General features: G+C 43.0%; 1 protein-coding gene across 1 annotated transcript in view; it reads right to left on the bottom strand.

The window, feature by feature from the left end:
• The window catches only part of LOC102557053 (uncharacterized), a 177811-nt gene that overhangs the window by 11615 nt on the left and 140933 nt on the right, over positions 1-25263 (bottom strand). The window contains exon 5 of the transcript XR_015622309.1: positions 303-431. The gene's annotated coding sequence lies outside the window, so the exon portion shown is untranslated. The remainder of the gene's footprint in view (positions 1-302; positions 432-25263) is intronic.

The raw sequence follows: 25263 nt of genomic DNA, 5'->3' as shown, positions 1-25263 counted from the left end.
ATGGCCTTGTCTTCCGGGACTTCTGGCAGATTGACAAGCGTCATGTTTAGCTGCCATGCACCATACAGTGTTTCCATGCTAAGGCAGCACTGAAGTCCTGCGTACTGTGTCAGATCGTTGGATTGAAGGAAGCAGGATTACTGCCATGTTTGAGGTCTTTGTTCCATGTTTTCAAACCTCTCGTGATGTTGTGGTTCTCAGCTAGAGGACTTCAAACACTGAACATGGCTGCTCGTGGCTCTGCCTTTCTCTTGTGCCTCCCTAAGCTTGAAGTGGGCAGAGATGGGGTCTGAATGACTTACCCTGGTATCGGATAGCTTGCATGATTTGAAGTCCCAGGTGGGGTCTAAGTTCAGCACCTGCATGCTCAGCGCCTCCACACTGGGCAATCTTGGATAAGTTAGGGTGCTTCTCTGTGCCTACTTTAATACCTGTAAGAGCAGGACATTGAATTAAGAGATCTCCGGGGTATCTCTAAAGCCCCTATGCCCTTCTCCACAGTAGCCTTCCTGAAGAAACTGTCCATGCTGCTCGACCTGCAAATCTCAAGATTTGCCCTCACGCCAGGTTTTCTCTTCCTCAGTCTCACACTTCTCTTTTACTAAAGCCGAAAGGGCAAAAACAAAGACAATGAAACCGAGGTAAAGAGCCAATCAGTCACCAATTCCTCCACTCCATACGCAGAAAATTATCACCAGCTGTTGCCCAATTAAATGGAACAATGGAACAGGGCACCAGAGCTCACAAGAGACCACAGCGTACAATGTGTGCCCAGCCAAGCCACTTGCAAAAAGCCCAGAGGATGTCAGCATCAAAGCATGCTTTCCCATGAGCTGTGGTTGTGTTTTTGTTAGAAGCATTTAAAAGCAAAGACTGCATAACCAGGAAGGAGGCCCTGTTACAAACTGTGCACCAAATCCCATGCATACCATGCTCTAGGGATCTGCAGAAGGTAGTCTGAAGTAGGTTTTCATGATAAGAGACTAAAGCCTTTCACAGGCTCTCATTAGTACTCAGCTGGGTGAGCAGGTGAATCTAAGACTATTAGGTACATCCACCCACTCAAATCTGTTGACTGTGAATCTTTCATCAGTCAGACAGAATTGCCAAGACTGTTAGGTAAATGAAACAGGGTTCCACCATGAGAAAATTTAAAGTCCAGCATGACTGACATGTGGGACCTAGGACATTTTTAATATAAGAGCTGGCTAGATTTGTTTGTTCATTTGTTTGTTTGTTTGTTGTTTGTAGCTGAGATAAACAACTTAAATGTTTCTTTTGTCTCCTGATTTCAGAGGTTTCAGTCCATGGTTAGTCCTGGTGCTTTGTGAAGGGACCTGCATATTGTGTTGGACAAGGCTTCATTCTGAACCTCTGATTAGGCACAGACCAAATTCAAACACCAATTTCCAAGCACAAACCAAATGCAAAGATCCTTTATTAAGCAAGGCAAAGAGACAAGGTAGCTTTGCAAGTGGTAATTTTTAAGAGGAACAAAGGGGAGGTCTGTGTTCCGAATGAGCTAGTGCATACTGATAAGTTCTGATTAGTAGTTTAATTAGGTTAGTCAAAATAATACAGTTTGATTACTGAACCTTAGTGTTTTGATAAGTGGACCCTGGTGACCAGTGTCAGGAATGAGTCAGCGGCCAAATAAGGGACTAGATTCATGTCAAGCTTTAGGAATACAATCTAACAGTTTAGCAAGAGAGAGAAAGGTAAAAGGTAAAATGAGTTGGCGCCATGTTCGCCATGCTTGGGCATGCCAGAGCCCTTCACTTTGTGCCTGTGGTGGCAGAGGCCAGTTCATCTCATGATGACTGGAAACAAAGAGGAGAAATAAGAAGTGTCTGGGATGTCAGTATTCCCTTTAAGGTCACAACACATCCAGTGACCCAACTCCACCCACTTTATAGGCATTTACTTCTTTAGGTTAGGATTTTTTTTCTTCTATGATTTTCCTAAAGATATTTTCTACATCATTGAGCTAGTATTCTTCTCCTTGTTCTATTTCTATTATTCTTGGTTTTCCTATGTCCTAGATTGCCTGGAGTTTTGTGTCAGGAGTGTTTAAGATTTAACGTTTTCTTTGAATGATATATCTATTTCTTCTATTGTATCTTCAATGCCTAAGAGTCTCTCTTCTGTCTCTTGGATTCTGTTGGTGATGCTTGCACCCGTAGTCCCTGTCCACTTACCTAGAATTTCCATTTCTAGAATTCTTCAGTTTGTGTTTTCTTTATCGCTTCTATTTCCATTTTCAGGTCTTGAACAGTTTTATTTGTTTCCTTCAACTATTTACTTCATTTTGCTTTTTTTCCCTTGGCTTTCTTTAAGAAGTTAATTCATTTCCTCTAATAGTTTGTGTTTCCCTGCATTTCTTTAAAGGCATATTTACTGCCTCTTTAAGAACCTCTATCATCTTCATAAGGTAGATCTTAAAGTCATTTTCTTCTGCCTCAGTTGTATTGGAATGTTGAGGGCTTGCTAAAGTTGGATAGCATAGCTCTGATGATGACGGATTGCCCTGGCTATTGTTGATTTTTTTTTTCTCTAACACTGGCATCTAGGTATCTGAGTTTGGAATGAGTATAATCTAGGTGATGATATCTGAGTTTGCCTTGCTGGCTAGATGTTTTGTTCCTTGGTTTTGGTTTCCTCTTTGATCTTCTAGTCTTGTTGCCTGGAGTTCTGGCAGACAATGTGACCTCTGGTCCAGAAGGGAGTCTCTGTCCAAGTTTAGGGCTGGACTTCTGGTGTCTAGAATGCCCTTTGTTCTAGGAGGGGTATCTATCTCAGTTGGGGGTGGGGGAGACATGTTGATGAGAAGGAGAGTAGGCATTGGCAATTGTGTAGGGGAGGTCTGTGGGCTGCCTATCTGGAGTTCTGGAGGCTCATATGAGTCTCTGGTCCAGCAGGGAGTCTTTGTCCCAAGTTGGGGGCTAGAATTCACCTGTCTTTTCTTCTGGCTGATATGGTCTGTTTGTTCTGGCTGGCATGGCCTACACCTGTTCTTCAGATCATTGTGGCCTATATTTTTTCTTCTGACTAGCATGGCTTGCACCTGAGCAGCAAATAGCTGCCTGAGGTGCATGTTCAGTCTTTGAGACCAAGAGTATAGGAAGGTTCCAAAGACAGGTGGATCTCTTTCCTGTTCTTCTGACTTCATTTTACATTTCTAATCCTGGAAGAATCTGGATTTCCAAACTAGAGAGAAACAGGACAAGGCTTATGCCCTTCCTTGCAGCTGGGCAGCCAGAAAGAAAAACCATCCCTGAACAGAGAGCTGGACCTCTCAAGAGTCTACCATGTTCAGATGGAGAAAGACCCACCCCAAGTACTTTATTTTTAAACATTTCTCTGACTTTTGTTTAGTGTAAAGGCCCTATTTCCTGTTGCTGATTAAATTAATATTTCCCACCTCTCTTCTCTTATGAAATACCCCCCACTAAACCTACCATAACATTATTGCTCAAATGACAAACTCAAAGAAGATAGTTCATCAGGAAATCAATTCAGTTCATCATAATCAGCTTTTAAAAAAGTAAATAGGATGTATGATCATATAAGTACCATACAAGACTATACCATTTATGGTATGGATTCTCAAGTAGGGTTAGGTCTACTCCTAAATAGCATTGCCAGTGCTGAGAATATTGAAAATATTGTTAGTTGTCATAGCTGGAGTTAGGAGAATAAAAACAGAGGTCAAAGATGTGGCTGGCTATCTCACTTGCACAAAACACACAGGCCTTGATTCGAAGAAGTAACCAGTCAACTTAGGCAGAGAAACCATGGTCTATGGGAAGGTTGTTTGCTTCCTAAGACTTTGTTCTGGGATATGTATGTGTGCATTTTTTTAAAATAAAATATTTTAAATAGATTTCTATTATGTGTGTAGCTCTGAAAATATTTTACAAAATCTGTTTTTAAAATGTACACAGATAGTTTCTCCTTCCAGAACAAAGTCTGTACACACATCCCACACGAAGACAGACTCCACAGAGCAGTACACTGAGGACCCAGTCCAATGATTGGGCTGCATACTAATGAAGTCAGAGTGGTCAGGTTTCCTTGAGTTTGGGTTCTACAGCTTCACAGAGCTCTTAGTGAATAAGCCAAGACTTATTCTGGCAAGGTGCTCAAACTCACCAGAGGGCAGGGACACAGCAAATGTTAACTATATTCCAGGATTGCATACGTTCAGTACCTCACACCCAAGAGTCAATATTCTAATGGAAAGACCAAAACTCTAGAGTCAGAGCAATCTAGACTTGATCCTTTTGCTGACCACTGTTCTCATAACTGTGGCTAGTTAAATCCATCTATCTGAAGTTTTACAGTTCATTCATCAGTAAATTAACAATAAGGATGCCTAACCAAGCTGGGTGTAGTGGCTTACATCTTTAATTCCAGTACTTGGGAAGCAGAGGCAGGTGGATGTCTGTAAGTTTGAGGTCAACTTAATCTACACATCAAATTTTACTTCAGCCAATGTTGTATAGTATGACCATCTTTAAGCCTAATCATACAGAACAATGGGGGGGGGGAATCTCTTAAGTATCTCACGTGAAATAGAAATATATTTGCATCATCTCATAATCCATATGGAATTAAAAATACTTTGTAGACTTGGAGAAATTGAGCTGGGACTGACCTTGGAAGTATTCTTTCTGACTGGCTCTCATAACATATGAAGGTATAACAAAAGCTGCCTAGGGAGAAATCCAATCAACATTCCTACCCAGCTATAAAGTATATGAACCACAGTGACTGGACAGCAAGATGTTCCCCAGAGGTGCAATAGTGGCATTTATATCTTGAAGGTAACCAACTGCTGTACAACTGGGAACTAAGACCCTTAAACAGGAGGGAAACCAAGACCTGTACAATAACTATACCCATGCTATGCATGGAAAACCCACTTCTATCATTTTCCTAAACCAGTATAATTGCCAAGTACATTTAAAAAACATATACATATACCCATAGATAAGTGTAGCTGTCACCCAAAAATTGTTTCCCTAACAGCAGAAATCCATAATGGGTCAAAATAAAGAGACCCAATCATGAGATGCCCCATCTACAACACAGCCCCAACACCTAAGGCTCAGGGAATATTACTGAAGAGGAAACAGAAAGACTACAAAAGTCAGAGGACCAGAATATGTGCTGTGAGATTTCCTCTTCAGTTGATGACAGGGAGCTATACCCATGAAATCCCAGTAGCATGCTTGCCTGAACAATGGCAATACCAGTTGACACGCCAGTGTAGATGGCAGAAATCTCCATCCTCATTCTAGATGAAGTGCTCCAGATAATCAATGGGTACTAAGAGGAGATAACCCGTTTCTTTCCCAGGGACAAGGCCCCTGATAGTTTATCCAATTCACAGCCCATGCTTGGGGAACCATCTTCCTAAGCAGCTGTCTGACCTGAAGATTTCAGCATCTTTGGGCATTTATAAGAAGCTGCATGGGTCTATTCTGTCTGCTCAGCTTCTCTTCAGCAAGGATGTTCACAGGTCAAGTGTGTGCAGTCTTTGAACTTCCCCCAACACAGGCAGCATGAAGAAGAAACTTCTTTGTGCAGCCTCCAGGGTCCCTGCCTGCCTCACAACCCCGGGCTTCTTTCGGTCTTACAGCCACATTCCCTCAGTCTTCTTCCCCCCTTTCCTTTAGCATATGTGGTTACATGAAGCCAACTCTGAGCAAGTAGATAAGGCACTTGGAGCATATTCCCTCTGTGTCCTGCCACCTTCTCCTTTTGCCCCATCCCATCCATCACCCTCTGTTCCCCAGAAAGTTTTACTTTGACTTTTGGCCATCAGTACCTCTATGGCCTTATGTATCTCTAAAGTATATGACCCACAGATGACAGAAAATAAGACTTCCTGAACTCAGTATGATGGTCTCCAGTTGTGTCCAGTTCCCTGCAAACATGACTTCACTCTTCTTTATGGCTGAGAAACGTTTTATTATGAATATATACCATAGTTTCTTTACTCATTCCTTTCTTGTTGGACATGTGAAAGAAATCTCTCTGCCTAGAATGCCCTTCTCCTAACCCCATGTAGTGAGTAACACTTCCCTCACCCCTCATTTCACTTTATCAGTTTCTTTCCCAACATTTTTTATTTGTACTTCTCTGACAAATAAAAATCTCTGGGTTGTGTAAACCTATCACCATCTTCCTATCCTTCTAAAAATGCCAGGCTTCACGTGACTTTCAACCTATTCTATGCTTCTGGAGCTGTCATATCCCTGCAAGAAGGCAGAGACTGAGGCTGGGAGTTCCAAAGGGACTAGCTCCCTATTTAGTTCAACACACTGTCCCAGGATACATCCATCTGTCCTTCCAATCACTTTCCTGAAACCTGTGTATCTACCTACTATTCCTCAGCTCCATAAAGACCAGACTGATCAGTCAGATTAGGCACATATTCAGGAGCAAATGAATGCATTCATGTTCATTGAGTTTCTACCTGGGCATTGTAGTAATGCTTTTAATCCCAACACACAGGAGGGAGAGGTAGGTGGTTTTCTATGAGTTTGAGGTCAGTCAGGTCTACACAGCCTCAAGTGAAAACTAAAACATTTTTTCAAGAAAGACTGTCTTGAGACAGTTGAGCATAGTGTCCAGCTCATGACAGATACTAGGAACATCTAAATTAATACAACATAGGAAGACAGAGCCCTACATCAGCCTGGTCCAGTCCTAGCTGAGTAGACTTTGCTTTGTCCAGATCTGACCCTTCAAGGGCTCCTGACTAAGTAATTGAGACTTGCTGGAGGCCTTGAATCTCAAACAGTGCAGTGTGGTTTGGCTGATGTGCTAGTCTGTTGAGAATTACTCTTCCACAAACAGCACATGTCCCAGGGTGAACCTGGGGAGCTGACAGCAAGACTGAGGGCCTGGACTTCTCAAAGCCAATCACTGCTCTTGATGCTTCCAAGGCACCTGCCAGAGACAATACAGTCCTCCTACTTTGATATAAACACCACTATGCAAAAGTAAATGGTTATTGACCACGGAGATGCAAATCAGGTTGTTGGGGGACATCTTAGGACATCCTTTTCTGGACCATATTTATCTTGCCAACCCTAACATTAGCAACTTGCAACTACTGTCTTTTCTTTGCTTTTAGAGTTAACTGGTAGGGATGCCTTTCTACTAAAAAAGTATTCTTGGCTGATACTTTGTTTTTTGTAGTTGTTGTTTATTTGGAGTTTGTGTTTGTTTGAGAGAGGAGATCTCTCTCTCTCTCTCTCTCTCTCTCTCTCTCTCTCTCTCTCTCTCTCTCTCTCTCTCTGAATTCTAGCATATCCTGGAGCTCACTGGTGATGTATCTCACGCTGGCTTCAAACTCTGAGATTGCAGTCCTAAGCCACCATGACCACGAAAATACTTTTATAAGTTCTTTTACATGACGTGATTTTTTTTTTTTGCTCTCTATGAGAAGTGGTGTGTTAATAGAAACATTGCACAGCATGTAATGATTGAATACATAAGTAACACTTCTATTTCCTCAGGCATCATGTCTACAAGCCTGGAAGCTTAGGTTATTCAAGTGATTTTGAAAGGAATCTCCAGTTATAGACCATAGGTTCCTTCCTATATTACAGAACTTTTCATTACACAATCTTTCAATGTCCAGCCCATTCTCCTTCATCTTCATACCTGTAGGGATACTATTCTTCCCTCTGTGAGATCCTTAGTGCATTGTTTATCAATAGGGCTCTTGTGATTCTCATCGTCAAATAGAGAACAGATTCCAAATTGAAATTAACCTGGGGATTCAAGGCCCATCAGAATGGATGGAGTGACGGAGCTGTCCTTATGCTTTGCTTGCTCCAACCTTTTCTACACAGGGCATAGTTGGAAAGAAGCCTTTTCCTTCTAACATCTCTGCCTATAGAATGTACTTTGAAAAACAATGTCACAGGTACCATAACCCCAGCTTTTGACTGTTCCAAGACCAGAGATCTGGGTTATCTAAATGCCTTTGGGTCTCTGTGTTATCTACTTTGTGGTGTTGTTTTATTTATAAACTTGAACAAAAATTAAAAGGCGCTCTCCACTCACTGTTCCCATGGCTGAGGACTGAGTCAGCCACAAACAGGGGTACCTTGTCCACCCTGCTCTGGTTGCTGTGCTAAACTGAACCCAGTAAGCTCCTACTTCAGTTTCTTTGAATTCCCCACAATGGTTTTCACCTTGTCCTTTCTGTGAGTACGTAGTCATTAGACATTTTCCTGAGAGCATCTCCTTGCCAATCCCAAGCCAAGAACTGAATATTAAGTATTAGTGTAACGTGCCAAATAATACTTTGGTCACTTGCTTTACGTCTAGCATGTGTTTATAACCAAAACAACACTAGATAGTAGCTGTATTTGTTATTGTTCTTAAAACTGTGACCAAACTCCTGACAGAAGCAACTGAAGGGGAGAAAGATCTATTTGGACTATGGCAGTGGGTAGTGGGTAGCTGTTTACTGGGTAGTGTTGAGTTGGTCTGTAAACCATAAGCTCCATTCTCAGCCACACACACTTTCTCTAGCAAGGCTCCACCTCCTAAGGGTTCTACAGCTTCCCAAAACAGCACCATTTGTTGAAAACCTGGTGTACACGTGAACCCACAGGAATCATTACCCAGTTGAAGTGTAACAGTGAAATTTAAATACAGGTTCTCTGATCATAGATGGATGCCCAGCTCTTTCATGAGAGGTGATGGCATTGGGCCATGGCTGGCTTTAAATGGCTTTCTAGAAGGTAGTGTCTATTAGTTTTCTTCGCAGAACTATGTCTAATCAAAGGCTATAGAATCAAAACCACATAAGTTTATCCTGTTCCCCTCACAACACCATTTGTGTGATATTAAACAAGTTAACATATGTATTTAAACCTCAGCTTTTTAAACACAAGTGTGGCAGATCATGTGATATACTGTGTTGATAGGTGGAACCACAGAGACCAGAAGAGAAAGTGCCAATATGTGTTGTGCTTTCCATATTTGCCTCTTTGGGGCCTGGGATGATCCTTCTACTCAGGATGTGGAGTCAAATGATCCCTGGCCTACTCTGTCAACTTCTAAGACAGATGCATTTAAAAAGCAAAATACAGACTAAGACAAATGTCCGGGTATGTATCTGGATGAGTACCAGGTGAGGATGAGCTATTTAGCCAGTGAGACAGCACAGCAACAAGGAGTTAGGTTCCTAAAAGAAAGTGTGACACGTGGGAGCATTGATGGAAATGACTTGAGCAGAGAGAGTAGTCAGGGAAAAGACACAGAAACTAAGGGCAGAGCTGTTGGGGATGGATGGGGGCAAAGGGATGCTGCATGAGCATGGTCCATTATAAGGGGATGGAAGAGGGCTTGGACCACATATGAACTACTATATATGGACCTTACCTCCTAGAACAGTGTGAGTTGGTTTTCCAATGCAAATGAGGAATACCTCTCTGTGAACAAAAGTTTGATGCCCATCCCCAAAGAGGCCTCCATGCTCATCAGATTCTCTATTTTCTCTTACACCTGTAAGCTTCCTCCTCACTGAGCATGGAAGCCACAGAACACAGCAGAAATCCTAGCCAGTGGATCCATGATTGGTCTCCATTTTTAGCACATGGCCCCTTGGGGTGAGCCTGGATCCTCCTATGGTACCCTGACCATCTCATGGCATTGTCCTCCAGTGTGTGAAACACTGATTACGTACCTGCCTGGCATGCTCAGCCTCCAAACCTAGTGGGTAGAAACAAATCTGATTACAGCTAAGAGCGGTCATGTTGAAGTACTTGGCTTTCCACATCAAAGACCTCTCAGATAGCATCTCCCCTTTTTGCATCTGTATTTCTGAAGTGCATTAAGAATACCCTTGGTTGGTTTGGGGTTGGGGATTTGGCTCAGTGGTAGAGCGCTTGCCTAGCAACCACAAGGCCCTGGGTTCAGTCCCCAGCTCCGAAAAAAAGAAAAAAAAAAAGAATACCCTTGGTTCTAGCCTTCTTTGAGACACATTCTGATCAGCCCCTGCACATGTGTATCTATTTAAACCTAGCTATGTCTGAAGAGGGGGTTTGTTTGTACGGTGGAAAGAAAGCCATCTAATGCCTTGTATTTGCTTGCTGGTGCTAGCAGAGAGGGATGAGCCCCTTTATGCATCTAATGCCCTGGGAAGAGGAGTTAATTTCTCACTTTGAAATTAACACATGGGGGGATGCAGATTCTCAACAAGCCTGCCATCCTTCCAGTTTTCCTGGGACTTAGTATTTTTGGTTTTGTTTTGTTGTCAATTACAAAACATTATATAGATCTATTCCGTCCAGAGAGCCCACTGACCAGGCCACTCTTTGTCAGAAACTCCCCTTGAGATGAACTTGGCCTCACCCTATAACCTTTCACTTCAGCATTGCTAGCATATGCCACAGGAGCCCACCCACAGCAACAAGCCCTGGAACCTCAGAGACACACAGCATCTCTCCAAGTGAAGGAGGGAACCTAGGGTAGGAGGTATTAATAGCACCCTTCTGGGGTCCTTGTAGATTATAATAAATGCCCCTGCCATTTGTTTACTGTCTCTAGACAGTGAGGAACATTCAGATAAATGAACTTGGCGCCTGTATGATTTATGAACCCCTTCTGTGCTTAGTAATGTTTAATCAGGAAGTTAGCATATTATGGTGTAAAATCCTTTACACGCATGTACAAACTGAGGGCTGCCATTAACACTCTGGAAGGCTCAGGGGTCAATGGGGGGCACCCCAGACTCTAGAGCTCCAATCCAAAGGTAATAGCAGAAGAAGCCTCACATGGCTGCAAACCACATTAGCTAAGGCCGGAGTCGCTCCTCTCTCTTTGTTTCTCTCTATTTACTTTTTCTCCCCTCTTTAAGTTTCTCATTTGGGCTAGGCAGTGTGATAAGCAACAACACAACACACATACTGTGGTCATATCTGGGACCCACCAGAGAGCGAGGGATTAGAAGACGGTAAACCGGGGTCAGCAGAGGTGGCGGAGGTTAGTGTGTTTGGACAAGGCCAGAAGCCTGTGGGGGAAGCAGCATGAGCTATCCCACCTGGAGGAGGAGACAGGGCTCCAGCCCCAGTGCCATAAGCCTGGCTCCACGAAGTCTAGCCAACATCTGGAATGGATATCAGGAGACACAGGAGGCCTTGCTGGCTGGCCTAGCTACCTTTGTACTTTTCGTTGCAAATTGAAAAGCAAAACAGACATCAAGGATATATTTATATAACTGTCTTCAACTGCATTTTCTACTCCCATCTGCTGCACATGATAAGTTTCAAGTGTTTTCTAATAAAGGGGAGGGGGGCACGCGTGGATTAGAAAGAAGACTTGGTGTGTGCACGACTGCCTGAATGCTCCTTATTTGGTGTGGGGACTGATCTTGGCTTAAGCTTCATTTAAAGACGTTAGAACACCCTCCATCTGAAAGCACTGCTGTTAAAAGTTCTGATATTTTTGCATGTCATGTTTATTCAAAAATTTGTGTTGGATCACATTAAAGAAAGGACAGAATATCTTCTTAGACCCTTCTACCCCTTCCTTTGGTGGGGAGGGGGAAGAAGCACATATTTTTGTTGTTAAGTCTTTGGAGAGAGGAGAGATGTGGAGGCGTGAGATGGCAGAATGAGATCTTTCGAGAAAGAAATACAACGCAAGATAGAAATACATCAGGCCAAACAGAGATGATTTAGGTTTGTCTAAGTTTAGGTAAGTACGCGAATCCAGATGTGACCACGCTGAATATTCACGGACAAAGCTGGAACCACTGTCAGCAAGTCCACTGCAGAACTGAACACTTGAGTTACCAGCCAGGACTGAAATTAGTCTTTTCTTCTTTCATTTTTCAAACTAATGAGAAAAGGGAAGAGAGGACGTGGAGAGAGGGAACCTGTGATTTTCCTTGTATGTTGGAGTCATGCTTCCACACTCAAAGAGAATCATAGACTCGTAATAGACTGGGAAGATGGCTTCACTGGTAAAGTACTGGTGGCCATGTGAGTATAATCAACCCCCTGCCCTGACATAAACACAGACATAGTGCGTGCCTACGATCACAATCTCCTTACAGCCAGGCAGCACAGCTAAAGCACTGAGCTCCATGTGCAGTGAGAGCCCTGTCTCAAAATATAAGAGGGAAAGCAACCAAGGAAAATGCATGATGTCACAGTCACTGGCTCTGGACACATACACACACACACGTATGCACACTTGAACATGTGTGTGTGTGTGCATATGTACAAACATACGGAGAGAGAGAGAGCATGGTACTTACTACTCTAGTTAATTGAGAATTTGCCAAAACAAAACACTAAACGAAAGATCTGGACATATGGAGTTAAAATGTTCCCTGTGCCTCATTGCTAGTCTGTTATTCACTCTGAGGACAGTCTATCTAGAGAAGAAGCAAGAGTGCCCAGGCCAATTATTGATCAGTCCCCAAGATGTTTCCTTCTGGTCATTTTTTTTTTTTTTTGGCATCCAAATGAGGATGAGCTATGCTGATCCAGAAACGCCATGGTCCCTATTAACATGCTGGACACAGAATGGGCCAGGAACACGCACTAGAGTTCTCAGAACACAGCTGGCCACAGCTCCAGACAAGGGTGGAAAGATCAAGGCCTTGAAACAAGATAGATGGAGGTCAGCTCTGGTCTCCACCACTTACTCCCCTGAGAGCTACAGTTTTTTTTTTTTTTAAATTTTTGATGACCTCGTCTGAAAATTGAACTCAATAATAAGGGTGCCATGGAGTTAACATGTGTATAATGTTAACTGTGCCCTTCTAGGCAGACTTCATATATGATATATAATTTCGCTGAGGTCCTTCCTATAGGAGTGAGCTATATGTTCACTCCTGTATCAGCTCAACTTTTCATCAAAACTTTATACATACAAGTCACTCCAAGCTAGCATGATCTTATGTTAATCTTACTTTTGTCTCCTCTCATCTGGAGGAAGTAGTCAGTGAGTTTTTTCCACAACTATTATATAGTCTATGTTTTAGGAGCTTTTCTCATTTGACTAAGGTAGCTATACTTCCCTTCTCCAGATAGATATATGGGAACAGGACATCGAGACTCCTGCACCAAATATCTCTCTTTCTCTATACCGCTCCACATTTGTCTTTTATGTCACAGCCCTCACCTGGGAAGTTAAAACCTGCTAGTGGACTGAAGGTAGCACCTGAAGTGAAGGCTGAAGTCTACAGGAGCAATGTGTTGCCTACCAACTGAAGAGGCCAAGCTACACGTTAGTACAGCATGTCTAAATGTGAAAACTGCTATTTTTGGGTTACACAGAATATTTTACTGAAATAATATGTGCTTTAACTAAAAACATGAGCCACATTCCTCTGAGATAGAGTATGGAATTCTGTGTCTCAACAATGACAAAGGAAGCCCTGAGTGTCAGAGACAGGGCTGTCTGTCCAGCGTTCTCTACTCTGCAGTACAAACCTCAGAGTCTAGCAAAGCCAGTGACTTCAAAGAGATCACTAGATTCTGAGACTGAGTCGTCGTCATCTACCCTCCAACCTCAGAAGCCAGGACTGGCTGGGACAGAGGGAGGCCATTTAAGACTCGACTCCAACCTCACCATGGAGGCTAAACAGAGACTCCAGCAGGAGACAGCAAATTGGCTGAGTCTCCTTTATCGAAGTAGAAAGGGGTGGCCAAACAGTAAGGAGTGGGTATGATCTAGGCATGGTATTACAGACTAGAATACCAGCGTTTGGGATGCTGAAGCAGAAGGATTTCAGGTTCTAGGCAGGCAGGGGGAGGGGACATAAACACTACATTCCAGCAACAGTCACCAAGTCACAACATATGTCATATGCTATCTGGTCACATAAAGTACCTCAGCTTCCAAGGTATAATAGAGACCAGAATGGTGCTTTGGCCTTCTAGATTTGAGAGAATTCAGAGGGATAAAGCAAGGGGACACTTGGGAAGGACCTGTTCCTTGGTGATTCAAAATCGTGAGCATGCACTGTGATTACAACCAGTGGTGTACCAGGAAGCCCATAGAAATATAGGCTCATGAGTTGGCATGTGACCAAAAGACTCCACAAACACTCACCTATTTATCCACTTCAGAAGCCCAAACCCTGCTCACAACTCTGATGATTTTTGATGGTTCCATAAAACCTTTAGAAAGACAATTTTGCTTTGTTGAGAATAAAACAGATCCAAAAGAGTAGAACAATTATTTTTTACGATTCTGAAAGTTAAAACTATATCTATTTATTCCTAAGAAGCATGTATACTAGATTTGTAGCAAACTAATAGCATGTCAAATTTATCTATGTGTCAACAGTCCAAAAGGAGGCCATTTGTCTGGACAGAGTCCCAGCCCTGGGCCCTACTGACTGAGCCAATGTGGTGTGTGACTCACAGTGAAGTTATACTACACCCATCAGCTCCACTGACCTTCTGTAAAACCAACAAAGAGAGATACTAGCCAAGTGTTCCAGTGACAAGAAAACCCCTTCGTGCACCCTTCACAGGAAAGAAATTTCACAACAATGTGTCCATCCTATGTACTGGTTCCATTTTCTTGACCCTTTTCTGTTGATGAAGGCAAGCTTCTCAGCTTTCTTCTCAGAACACTCCTTCTAGATTCAGAATAGGATGCTGTTTAATGCCAGATTTGAAAATAGAGGTCAATTAAGATCTGTAACCATGTTCTATGTGATTTTCCTTTTAAAGATTATGTAAATATGTACACACACACACACACACACACACACACACCTTTAGACTTGGGGTCTAGCATGTTTTCCTTACATTTGCCACAAACGTCATAACTTTAAAAGAAAAATAAATATTTTTATAAAGTTCAGCAAGCACATTGCTGTTTGGTGAATAACTTTGCTTATGGCTGAAAGAATGCTGGAAATGTTCTGGCCTCTTACCTCAACTGTGTCTGAAGAAGTTAGCATCAAGCCTGGAAGATTCTGATCCAAGAATGAATAGTCAAGTTTTCAGTTATTCTGAGACAGCTATGAAAAATCGCAACACAGATGTCAACATTGAGCCTGCCTGTCTTCAGTTGCCCAAGGCTCCAGGAAGCTAAAGATTAAACCAGAAGGTGGAAAATGAAAGGAGTTGTGGGGTCTCTAAAGAAAGAAACAGTGCTGTGACCCTGTACATAAAAAGGGCAGCAGGAGAGGAGGGAACCATTAGTGAAGGCTGCATATATAAAGGAAACCTAGGAGAATCCCTTAGTAAACTACAGAATGTAGACTATTCCAGCAGAGTTTGAATTTTGAGTCTAAGACTATGATCAAAAGTCATGACCACTTTCTCCTCAGCTACTTCACTTGTGGATCAGGAACAACGGTGATCACTGTTCTGCAGTAAACTCTGGGAAGAGGAAATGACTCAACATATGTTAAATTCTTAGAGCAGTGTCTAGCACAAAGTTTGATTAATCCATTCTGTAGATGAACTAAAAGGACTGAATGGAATTCCCAGTACTTATAGCTGGAGATGCAAAAGCAGAGAGCACCCTGAGTGGCTGCCAGGAGATGGAGAGGACCTACTAATGGTTAAGAGTTTTCTTCTTAGATGATGGAAGCATGCTGGAGCTAGACAGAGTTTGTTACATAGCACTGTGAATGGGCCAAATACTGGACTGCACTCTTTGAAAAGAGTTGGATAGATATTGGCTAGGTAGAACATGTTCCTAGACTCGGCTGTGATACAGAGTGGCTATGGGGTCTAGGACTGAGGCTGATCTGAATTCATGAAGTGTGGGATGATGTCACAGGTGAGGCAGGTACAAGATAGAATGAGGCCTGTCATTGGACAAGAAGGAAAGATGGGCAGGAGAAAAGTTTGAAGGAAGAGGAGGAGATGGGAATGGAAAAGGAGAAGGGAGAGAGTAGCCGGAGACAATATAACAGCTGACGCTACGATTCCACGCTGTACCTTTACAGGTTATTATAAATGTTTTTAAGGGATGGATGTGTACAGGACTTTGTAAATTTAGGTGGGCAGTTATATCTTATCAACTGGATCAAAGATTATTGTGTTGTGTGTTCTTTCATGTGTAGATTTAAGTGTAAGGGAGTGTGGGGCGGCTGGTCTGGGCCACCGTGTGTTTCTGGCATGGAAACCTGCTTTGGGAACCAGATGGATAGAAAGGTTGTTGCCAGGCTCAGAGAGAGGCCTTTGGCAGTGTGGTAGGAGATGGAGCAGAGCGGGTGAGACGCTTTGCTGACTGAGACTTAAGAGATCTATCAGATAACATGGGGCACCAAAGTGCTGGATCTAAAGTGGGATAAAAGACTATTTAATGTTTTATATTTTTACAACAATGAAGAGCAATTTGAAGTTATGTGAACTTTACCGCAACTTTTTCTTTTGTAAGAGAGGGACTGATACTCTGAGAAGCCTAAATGGACCTTGGAAAATATGACTTTGTGTGTGTGGATGTGTGTGCCTGGGGTCATGTGTGCAGTTACATGTGAAAGTGGATTCATATGTACATGTGTGCAGATAAGATCCTGTGGGGAACAGAGGTCAATCTCAGGAGTCCTTCCTAAGGTGCTACCCACCTTGGTTTTTTTTGTTTTTTTTGTTTTTTCAGATACCTAATTTGAAGTTATATGAACTTTACCAATCCAGAACCTTTCTTCAGCTCGTTCCCTCAGATGATAAACATTTGGCTAGATAGAACATGCTCCTAGACTTAGTTTTGATACAGGATGTCTGTGGGGTCCAAAACTGTGGCTGAACTGAATTCATGAAGAATAGTCAGAACACAACTTTTAGAGGCTCTTCCTCTAGGGAAATCTTCTTCACAGCCCAAGTAAATAATCCAGAAGGGCATAGACTCCATCCCTGTATTTGTAGGAGACATGAAAAGTCCTTTCCAGGTCTGGCTCCAGAAAGCAGCAGAAACCCAGACCAAAGCCTACTCTAATCTCTTTCCTCAAGCATTTGGGGAAGTTGCAGATGTGCTTACATCTGGAAGTAAGAAGGGAGCAAGCTCTCAGGTGTAGGGAGTGTGGCAGAGATCCAACCAGTCAGCCCATGCCAGCTTGCAAATGCGCTTCCCCACTCTGAACCACGGATGAGCTCCTCTACCACCCCTAAACAGTGCGCATCCTTCAGTTCATTTTCCAGCACCACTCACCTCCAGGGGCAACAAGAACTGCCCCAGTGCTGGCAGGCCTAAGCAGGGAGAGCTCTTCTAGGCAGCCTGGACAGGCATGCTCAGAAGGCAGATGCCTCCAGAGCCCAAGCAATGGCAGATGCCTCCAGAGTCCAGGCAATGGCAAAATCAACCTGGCTTCCTGGGTCAACTTTGGCTAATGTCTCTCTATTTTGGTGCTAGTTTTCAAAACTTGGTTTTGTTGTTACTGTATCTGCTAATTCAATAAATACTTACCAAAGACCTTCTGTATGTCCCACATGGGAAAAACTATTAGAAGTAGTTACCTTCTTCTATCTTGAGAGACAAGCTCTACCCCTCCCAGGCTCCTTCAGTCAAGAGTCACAAAAGATGGAGCCCATTTGAGTCTTGAGAATTACTGTGTGATAAGAATGGTATTTCCCAAAGGGGTTTCCTACAGAGGCAAACTCCAAAGCTTTATGAATTGAAAATGAAAATGATGCATTTATACTGCTTCAATCATTGTTCCATTGATAAATTATATTCCCCATTTAAGTAGGAATAAAAATGTAAAAGAGTGTAAAAGAAAGTAAAAAGGGAGGTGGAGAGAAAGAGGAGAGAGAAAGGGAGGAAAATAGAGAACAGTGTGGGACTTGGTTTCAATCTCAGATGAAGAGGGTTTGGTAAGCAAAGGCAGGAAAGAGTGACCATACTCTAAGATGTTAGTAGAGTCCACGGGGCGTGGGGGAGACTGAGAATGCAGCCAAGTACTTCCAAGACACTAAACTTGTCCATGTCCCTCTGGTGTGTTTATAAATAAAGTTCACTTTGACTCACCTTAAGATCTGCCAATCTTGTCACCTTCTGGCCTTCCTTGTAACTGTGCACATTCTGGAATATGTTCCTCCCAAAGCAGCAAGCCACCCAAATGGTACAAAGTTGGGAAAGAGGGTGGGGGTGGCATCCCCATGTTAGGGATAAAGGAAAAACCCAGGGAGAGTTCACTGTCCGTCTGCTCACACCAGCCAAGAACTGGTGTCTAATCACTGTTTCTCTTCAGCTATCAGAACAGACCATGAGCCCATCTGCCTCAGAAGGGCTAAGCATCATGCTCATCCAAAGGCAATCAGAAGGAAGCCTGGAGCCATCAACCTTAGACAAGACAGGAACTGTAGGACTGAACTCTGGCTCTTAGAGCATGCTTAGCTCCAAGAACCATAATTTGGGGAATCTTCTTCCTAACAGAAAGTTGCACAGCCTCCTGTCGTAGTCACCTGAGATAAAATGCTATAGGAAAACACTGTTCCAGGGTGCTAGCCTTCCTGCAGGAGAGCATTCCCAAGCATACTGACTCTGAACGGTATGCTTGGAAATGCGGCAGGTTTATCATGAACGTTCCTTGAAGGCTGGGAAACTTTAAAAATACTGGGGTAGAGTTAGGAACCTGCACTGACTCCATCCATATGTCCACTGACCAAAGCTCAAGCAGAAAGACCGTTTCTGCCAACCACAGACCTCACTGACACAAATCAAACAGGGGTCAAGAAGCCATAGAGAAAAGTTCTCACTTCAGAAGAACAGTCGTCTGCCACACGGATAGAGTAATGCCATTCCTATGAAATCTATAAACTCGAAACAGGGACACAGAACTAGTGGCTGCCAATAACGTTAACTTCATTTATCTATATTTGGCAAAAGCTTCACTGCAGCTGGGCATGAAACGCTGAGCTGGGTAACTGTGGAGGCGTGAGCCCCACACAGCAATTACTAAGCCGTGCTGCCTTGTGGAAGATTTCACTTTTATTTATTATATTTAAAGCAGCACTCTAGCCCGGTACAGTACAGGCCACATTGTCAGTATCCGCAAGGCCTGCTGCTCAAGGGGTCCCTGGCTTAGTATTTCTGGGAAAGTGCCTAAGGAGTAACAAAAGTTCTCCCTAGAGGCCACATGCGTGCAGCTTTGGTGCCAGCCTCACCATCGGACACACCTCTCTTTTGTCCATAATTAGAAGAAACTATTTTCATGTCCAACTAAACTTGGCTTCCCATATACAGATCACAACCCCAATGATATCTCCCCCTTCCCATTTTTTTTATCAGTAAAGATATTGATAATTATAATTGGCAGCAGGAAGAAGAGGGCTATAAATATCTCATCAGCTGCCACCAAGTGGAGAAGTGGGGGAGTAAAAGAGGTGGCTGCCACAGCCCTGAAGGGGGCTGGGTGGGAGAGCCGAGCCTCACAGCCATTGTCTCTCCAGCCAACATCTGTTTCTTATGGTGGGTGATGATTTTCATAGAATCACAGAAATTAGAGCTATAAAGGACCTATTAGGTCATCTAGATAGCTCTCTGCCAGTAGAGGAGGATTCTCCTGAGAAGACTATCTCTTTGTTCTTTGAGAAGCGACGGGCTCATGCTCACGGTCGTCTCCCCAACAGGGAAGGCAGAAAGTGGAGGCAAAAGCATTCAGACATTATTCAAAAGCTACCTCTGTGCAAAAGGGGCCTTTTATATGTTTACATGACATAGTAAGAAGGAATGTCCTCAGTTTACAGAGCCCAGGACAAATTCCACCTGTAATATTAGATAGAATTCATAGAAAATACATTTTTCCTCTCTTTCTTCAAACAACAATGGTTCCCAAAAGTAAAATTCCCTGGTGCTTGATAGATCTCTCTCTCTCTCTCTCTCTCTCTCTCTCTCTCTCTGTGTGTGTGTGTGTGTGTGTGTGTGTGTGTGTGTGTGTGTGTGTGTGTGAATGAGAGAGAGAGAGAGAGAGAGAGAGAGAGAGAGAGAGAGAGAGAGCATGTTTCACTTTTCCTAGACGATGAAAAAATAGCTCGTCTTTGGGCTAACTAAATGAGTTTCTGTTTCTGACGCACTTTGTGTCTGGTGTGGCTTGATGACAGTGTACACTCAGCTGACCTGAGGGTGCACCTTTTTCTACCTTGGTCTATCCACACCACAAGAAATGCACAATCCTTGTGCTGAGTAACTGCTGAGTCCGAGCATAGACTCGAGAAGATCTCCAGTGTATAGCCAATTCCTTATGTTTTCTAATCACTAGTCCCCAGACCTTCTGTTTTCTATCTTTGACTCCTTTCAGTTATCTCAGGCAATAACTTGTGTCCCAACTTCACACATATTTATGAACTCTTACCCTTTACAGACAGCTCAATAACAGGTACCAAGAACTGGAGTCTGCCTTTCAGTAGGGAGTTCTCTGAAATAATAGAAAATTAGAGTTCTCTCTGACATAATGTCCTGCTGTTAAGTGGGCTAGGCTCTTGGAGAGTGGCCTTGGCAGTGCATGTTCAACTCACATTAAAGATACTATGTGTTTGCTATTTGGGGAAAAGTTGCCTGTCAATTTCTGAAGGAATTCATACTCCAAAATAAAGGTGGGCCCCAATGCTTTCTTCACCTGGGATATCAAGCAGGGAGCACCAGTTGAGTGAGATGAGAATGGCTGATCTCACGTTTTCTAACCTTGGAATGATATCATCTTAAAGATGGAGTCTCACTAGGATCTAAAATATGTAGTAACACCGGTTTATAATGTATATCTCTAGCAATTTGCCTGGAAAATCTTTAGAACATTTTACAGTCTTTAATGTCATGACAATAATCCAAGAGTTGTTTTTAATATTATTTATTATTAGCAATTGATGACTACTCTGAATTGTCAATTTGACATGTCTGGGAAGAGGGAAGCACAGTTGAGAAGCTTCCGTCAGATTGGTCTGTAGACATGTTTGTGGAGCATTTTATTGATTGCAATTTGATCTAGGAGCCCACTGTGGGCAGTTTCATCCCTACGCAACTTTGCCTGGGCTATATAAGAAAAGCAGCAAAGTAATCCAAAGGGAGCAAGATCACAAACAGCATTCCTCCGGGGTCCCTGCTTTAGTTCCTGCCTTGAGCTCCTGCCTCAGCTTCCCTTCATAATGGGACTGTTACTCGTAAGCTAAAATAAACCCTTTCCTACCCAAGTTACTTCTGGTCATGGTGTTTTTCTCAGCAACAGAAAGAAAACTAGGACGCCAAATAAGTTATTACAATCGCCAAAAATATATCTAATCAGAATCTGTTTCGAGTAATGAAACCACAATTAAATGTCTTATGTAATTTGATGTAATAATCACAGTTATTCCACAATAAACTTGTCTGATTATCTATTATACACAAAGCACTGGGCATGGACTGTGGATGGGAATTTGATAAAAGAATGCATGTGCTTCTAGCAACGTTAAGACAGCAAGCTCTGGGAACAAGGGAAATGCAGAGAAATGCAGGGAACATGGTGTCGCCTTTCAGAAATTTACATACCAGCCATGGCTCTCAATGGCGTGCAGAGGAAAATGACTGTGGAAAGGACACAAATGAATACAGGCAAATCCGGGATGTCTTTCCATTAGTCATAATATAACCCAAACTCAGAGGCAGATTACATCCTAGTCTTCTCAGAAATACATTCCTAGTCTTAAAGCAGGTTTCATCTTAAACAAAATAGTAGCTAAGAATCAAGAAACCCCCTTTGTCTGTCCTGTCACATGTTGCTCAAGCCACATAGGCTATGCCATGCCTTCATTTGTTCAGGTCACACAATGCAGTTACTTCACACCTGTGAACACTGATTTCTATAAAACAGGCTCAAATATATCTACAGATGAAGACAAATCAGATAACATATCTGACCTATAAGGACATGTTATGCTGAGTCATTTTCTTCTAAATCAGTAAACTTAATCAGTTTTCTCATTTGTTGCACATGAAAGTACATTGCTAGAGACATTGAGCAGTTGCATTTCTAAGGTATTTATTCTTTGAAAATATCAAAACGCATACAATGTATATTAGTCATCTCTACTCCTACTCCCTCCGAGTCTCTAGGGTCCTCTCAACTCATCTCCCTCCCAACTTTACACCCTCTTTTCTTTTATAATAACCCACCAAGTCCAATTAGTGATGTCCATATGCCCATGGGGGTGGAGCCATTCCTCCTCTAGCATATAGACAACCTACCAATGGCTACCCCTCAACCAAGAAAAGCAATTCCCCTTTAGCAGCTGTGAATTGGCATTAGCTCTCAGGAAAGAGTTGGGGCATCAGGAGCCCTTCTTTTCTCTGATGAAATTTTTAAGTGATTTGATCTTGTACAGGTAAACATAGTGCAAAACCCAAGCCATGCACAGAGGTCAGTGCTTCATAGAACTCCTCCCCATCCTCTGGCTCTTGCTTTATTTCTGCCCTGCCTCTCTAGCACATTATCTGAGCCCTGCAGGGAGAGCGGGCATTTATACAGATGCTTCATTTATGGCTGAGCATTCGTGATCACTTCTTCTCAGTACTTTTTAACAGCTAGGACTCTGTGCATTAAGGAGCTTCTCTGACCACAGTTGAAAGCTGCACAAACCTGCTGTTACTGGGACCTACAAGTCTAAGCTTTTTACCCTCGGGCTTTGTTTGTTCCGCAAATATGGAGTAAGTACTTAGTGTATGGTGAACCTAGTCAAACCACTTCAGGCATTACAAAGCATCCATATGGAAACTTGTTTACCATAAGCCACATGTCCCTATGGGAGTCATTGTAGCTAGGCTTGCGAATGACTGTCCTTCTTCCCCTACACAGAAACCTGCTGGCATTATGTCACAATATCAGTGGAGCCCTGCTCTTTGTGTGGTCTTGGCACCATAAGCTCAACTCATGTTCAGCAAGCCTATGTGTTTGCTGCTTCAAGGTCACCTGTCAAACTCTAGAGAGACTTTTCCTCCCCCAAGCCAATATAAGTCTACCTTTTACCCTGCATGGAGGATACTGGGTGCCCTACACTGGCCTAAGGAACAGGACTTCAAACAAGTGTTTCCTCTTGCATCTTTCTTTCTGCAAAAAACGTGAAGAATTTTGGAGTATACCAGAGTAATCTCATGCTCTTTTGAGATTTAGTGGCTTGTGAGTCCTTCCTGGTTCTTTCCTGTTGTTGTCTCACCCTTGGTTTCCAGAGTGTATATTTCAATTTACTTCATTTTCAATGGAAAATTGTCTCAAGAATACCAAATGGTACCAGGATATTTGGGTGACACACAACTGAGGTCTGGGTTGGGCATATAGGCCTGATACCCCAAGACAAGAGGCTGGAGGACAGGTCTGTTTGCCTGGGACTTTCTATAGCAATTCTCTTGTGTTCCCTGCCCTTATGTGTGTATGTATACTCCTTGGTCAACTAACTTTGAGTTCATGAATCAGAATCTACTTTGCAACAACCTAAATGATATAACATGAGTCTAGAAAAGGTTTCTAGGTGTCTTATAGGTGCTTTTGCCCTGATCCAAAGTCCCTTCCTCCAAGGATCTTCCCAGACTATAAGCATGGTCCATCCCCAGGGGATCCATGGGAACCAATCTAGTCCCCTGAGAAGCACATCAACACTGCTCACAAAACAAAGAAAGCAGCATGAGCAGATGGATGGAGCCCAGCCAAACACAGATGTAAGTCTAGAAGATGTAAGATGAATTATTACTAATACCTTTTTTATTGCTGTACCAAACTACCTAACAAACACAACTTAAGAAAAGAAGGGTTTCTTTGGGCCCATAGTTTGAGGTAATGGTCCATCCTGGCGGGGGGGGGGGGGGGGGGGGGGGGCGGCGGCTCAGTGGCAGGACTGTGAAGTGGAAGGTACACACTGCGTCCACAGTCAGGAAGCAGAATGAAATGAATGCTGATGCTCAGCTCACTTTCTCCAGCTCATGGAGGGCTGCTCTTCCCGTCTCAATGAACACATTGCAGATGCTCCTCCACAGACATGCCAGGTTGGCCTCCTGGAAGACTCAAGTTCCTGTCAAATTGACAATTTTAATCATCACCAACATCCTCACTGTTTCTTGGACCATGACATTCTGATGGCTCATATCTAATGAATGTTGTAACTTGGTATTTCTAAGGAGTTTGCTAGACACCCAAAGCCTCAACACATTCTCTCTCTCTCTCTCTCTCTCTCTCTCTCTCTCTCTCTCTCTCTGTGTGTGTGTGTGTGTGTGTGTGTGTCTGTCTGTCTGTCTGTCTGTCTGTCTCTATCTCTGTCTGTCTCTATCTCTGTTTCTATCTGCCCCCCACCCCCAACAAAGAGACAGAAGAATAGCAAATATCCTGACGTCCTTCCAGAGTCCCAAGTCTCTGCTGTTATCTCTTTTCCTGATTCCTAGCAACAAACTGATTAGGAAAACAATGAACAAAATGTATACTTTAATTTATTTCCAGAAAGTTCTACAAATTCATTCTCAACAAGGAGATAACACCAAGTGCTAGTGGGCTATATGAAGTGCCAGATGAGGGATTTTGACACAAAGGAACTGGGATTCTTTCTTTGATGATGTCACAAAATTGTCTTGTAATTGAGTCAAAAACGTAGATGGAGGCGATGTTATTCTTGAACAGTTACACCCTGCTTCCCAAGGCAGAAGTGTAAGGACAGGTCTCTCTCACCTCATCCAATGCTATTTCCCTTCCCAGCTCTCAGTACAGAAAGATTAGACCCTCTGCATCACATTGGACCTCATGCTGCTCCATCCAGGTAGGCCATGGGCATTCATTATTCGGACTATATACAATATCTGAAAGTTTCTTTTTCTCTCTTTTCCCTGGGAACTCCTGCTTGCTGCTCGACATCCAGGTCACCATCTATAGAATCTAGATAATGTTCCTTGGCTCCTGAGAATTGCAACTATCCCCTCCCCTCTGGCTCAGACCCTCTTTCTAGCAACCCTATAGCATCAGACTGGTTCTCATGACATAAATTTCCCTAGCTAGGCTCTGAGTTCCCCCAGCTAGAGAAGCCCTTCTACTAAACCCATCACTGCACCAGCTTCAGTATAGGAGACAACTCCCCTGTGCATCCCTGTCTCAAAGCTAAGTGTTGCCAAACCATTACTAATTTGACGTTTTGCAATCACATCATTGAATAGGAATACTCGTTATATGAAAAAGCCAGTCTTACTCCTTGTAACATTAAAAGGAAATGAGAAAACAGCTCTGGGACTGATTAGCACTGCAAGATGTCTGGCAGGAGCAAGCAGGTGGTGGGGGGAACCTCAGCCACTGTTAGGACCCTGCTTTTA

Source organism: Rattus norvegicus, chromosome 6 (genome assembly GCF_021556685.1).
Source record: "Rattus norvegicus strain SHRSP/BbbUtx chromosome 6, alternate assembly SHRSP_T2T, whole genome shotgun sequence".
NCBI classification, from domain to species: domain Eukaryota; kingdom Metazoa; phylum Chordata; class Mammalia; order Rodentia; family Muridae; genus Rattus; species Rattus norvegicus.
Note: the sequence above shows the minus strand (reverse complement) of the source record. Positions and strands in the feature narration are given on the sequence as shown.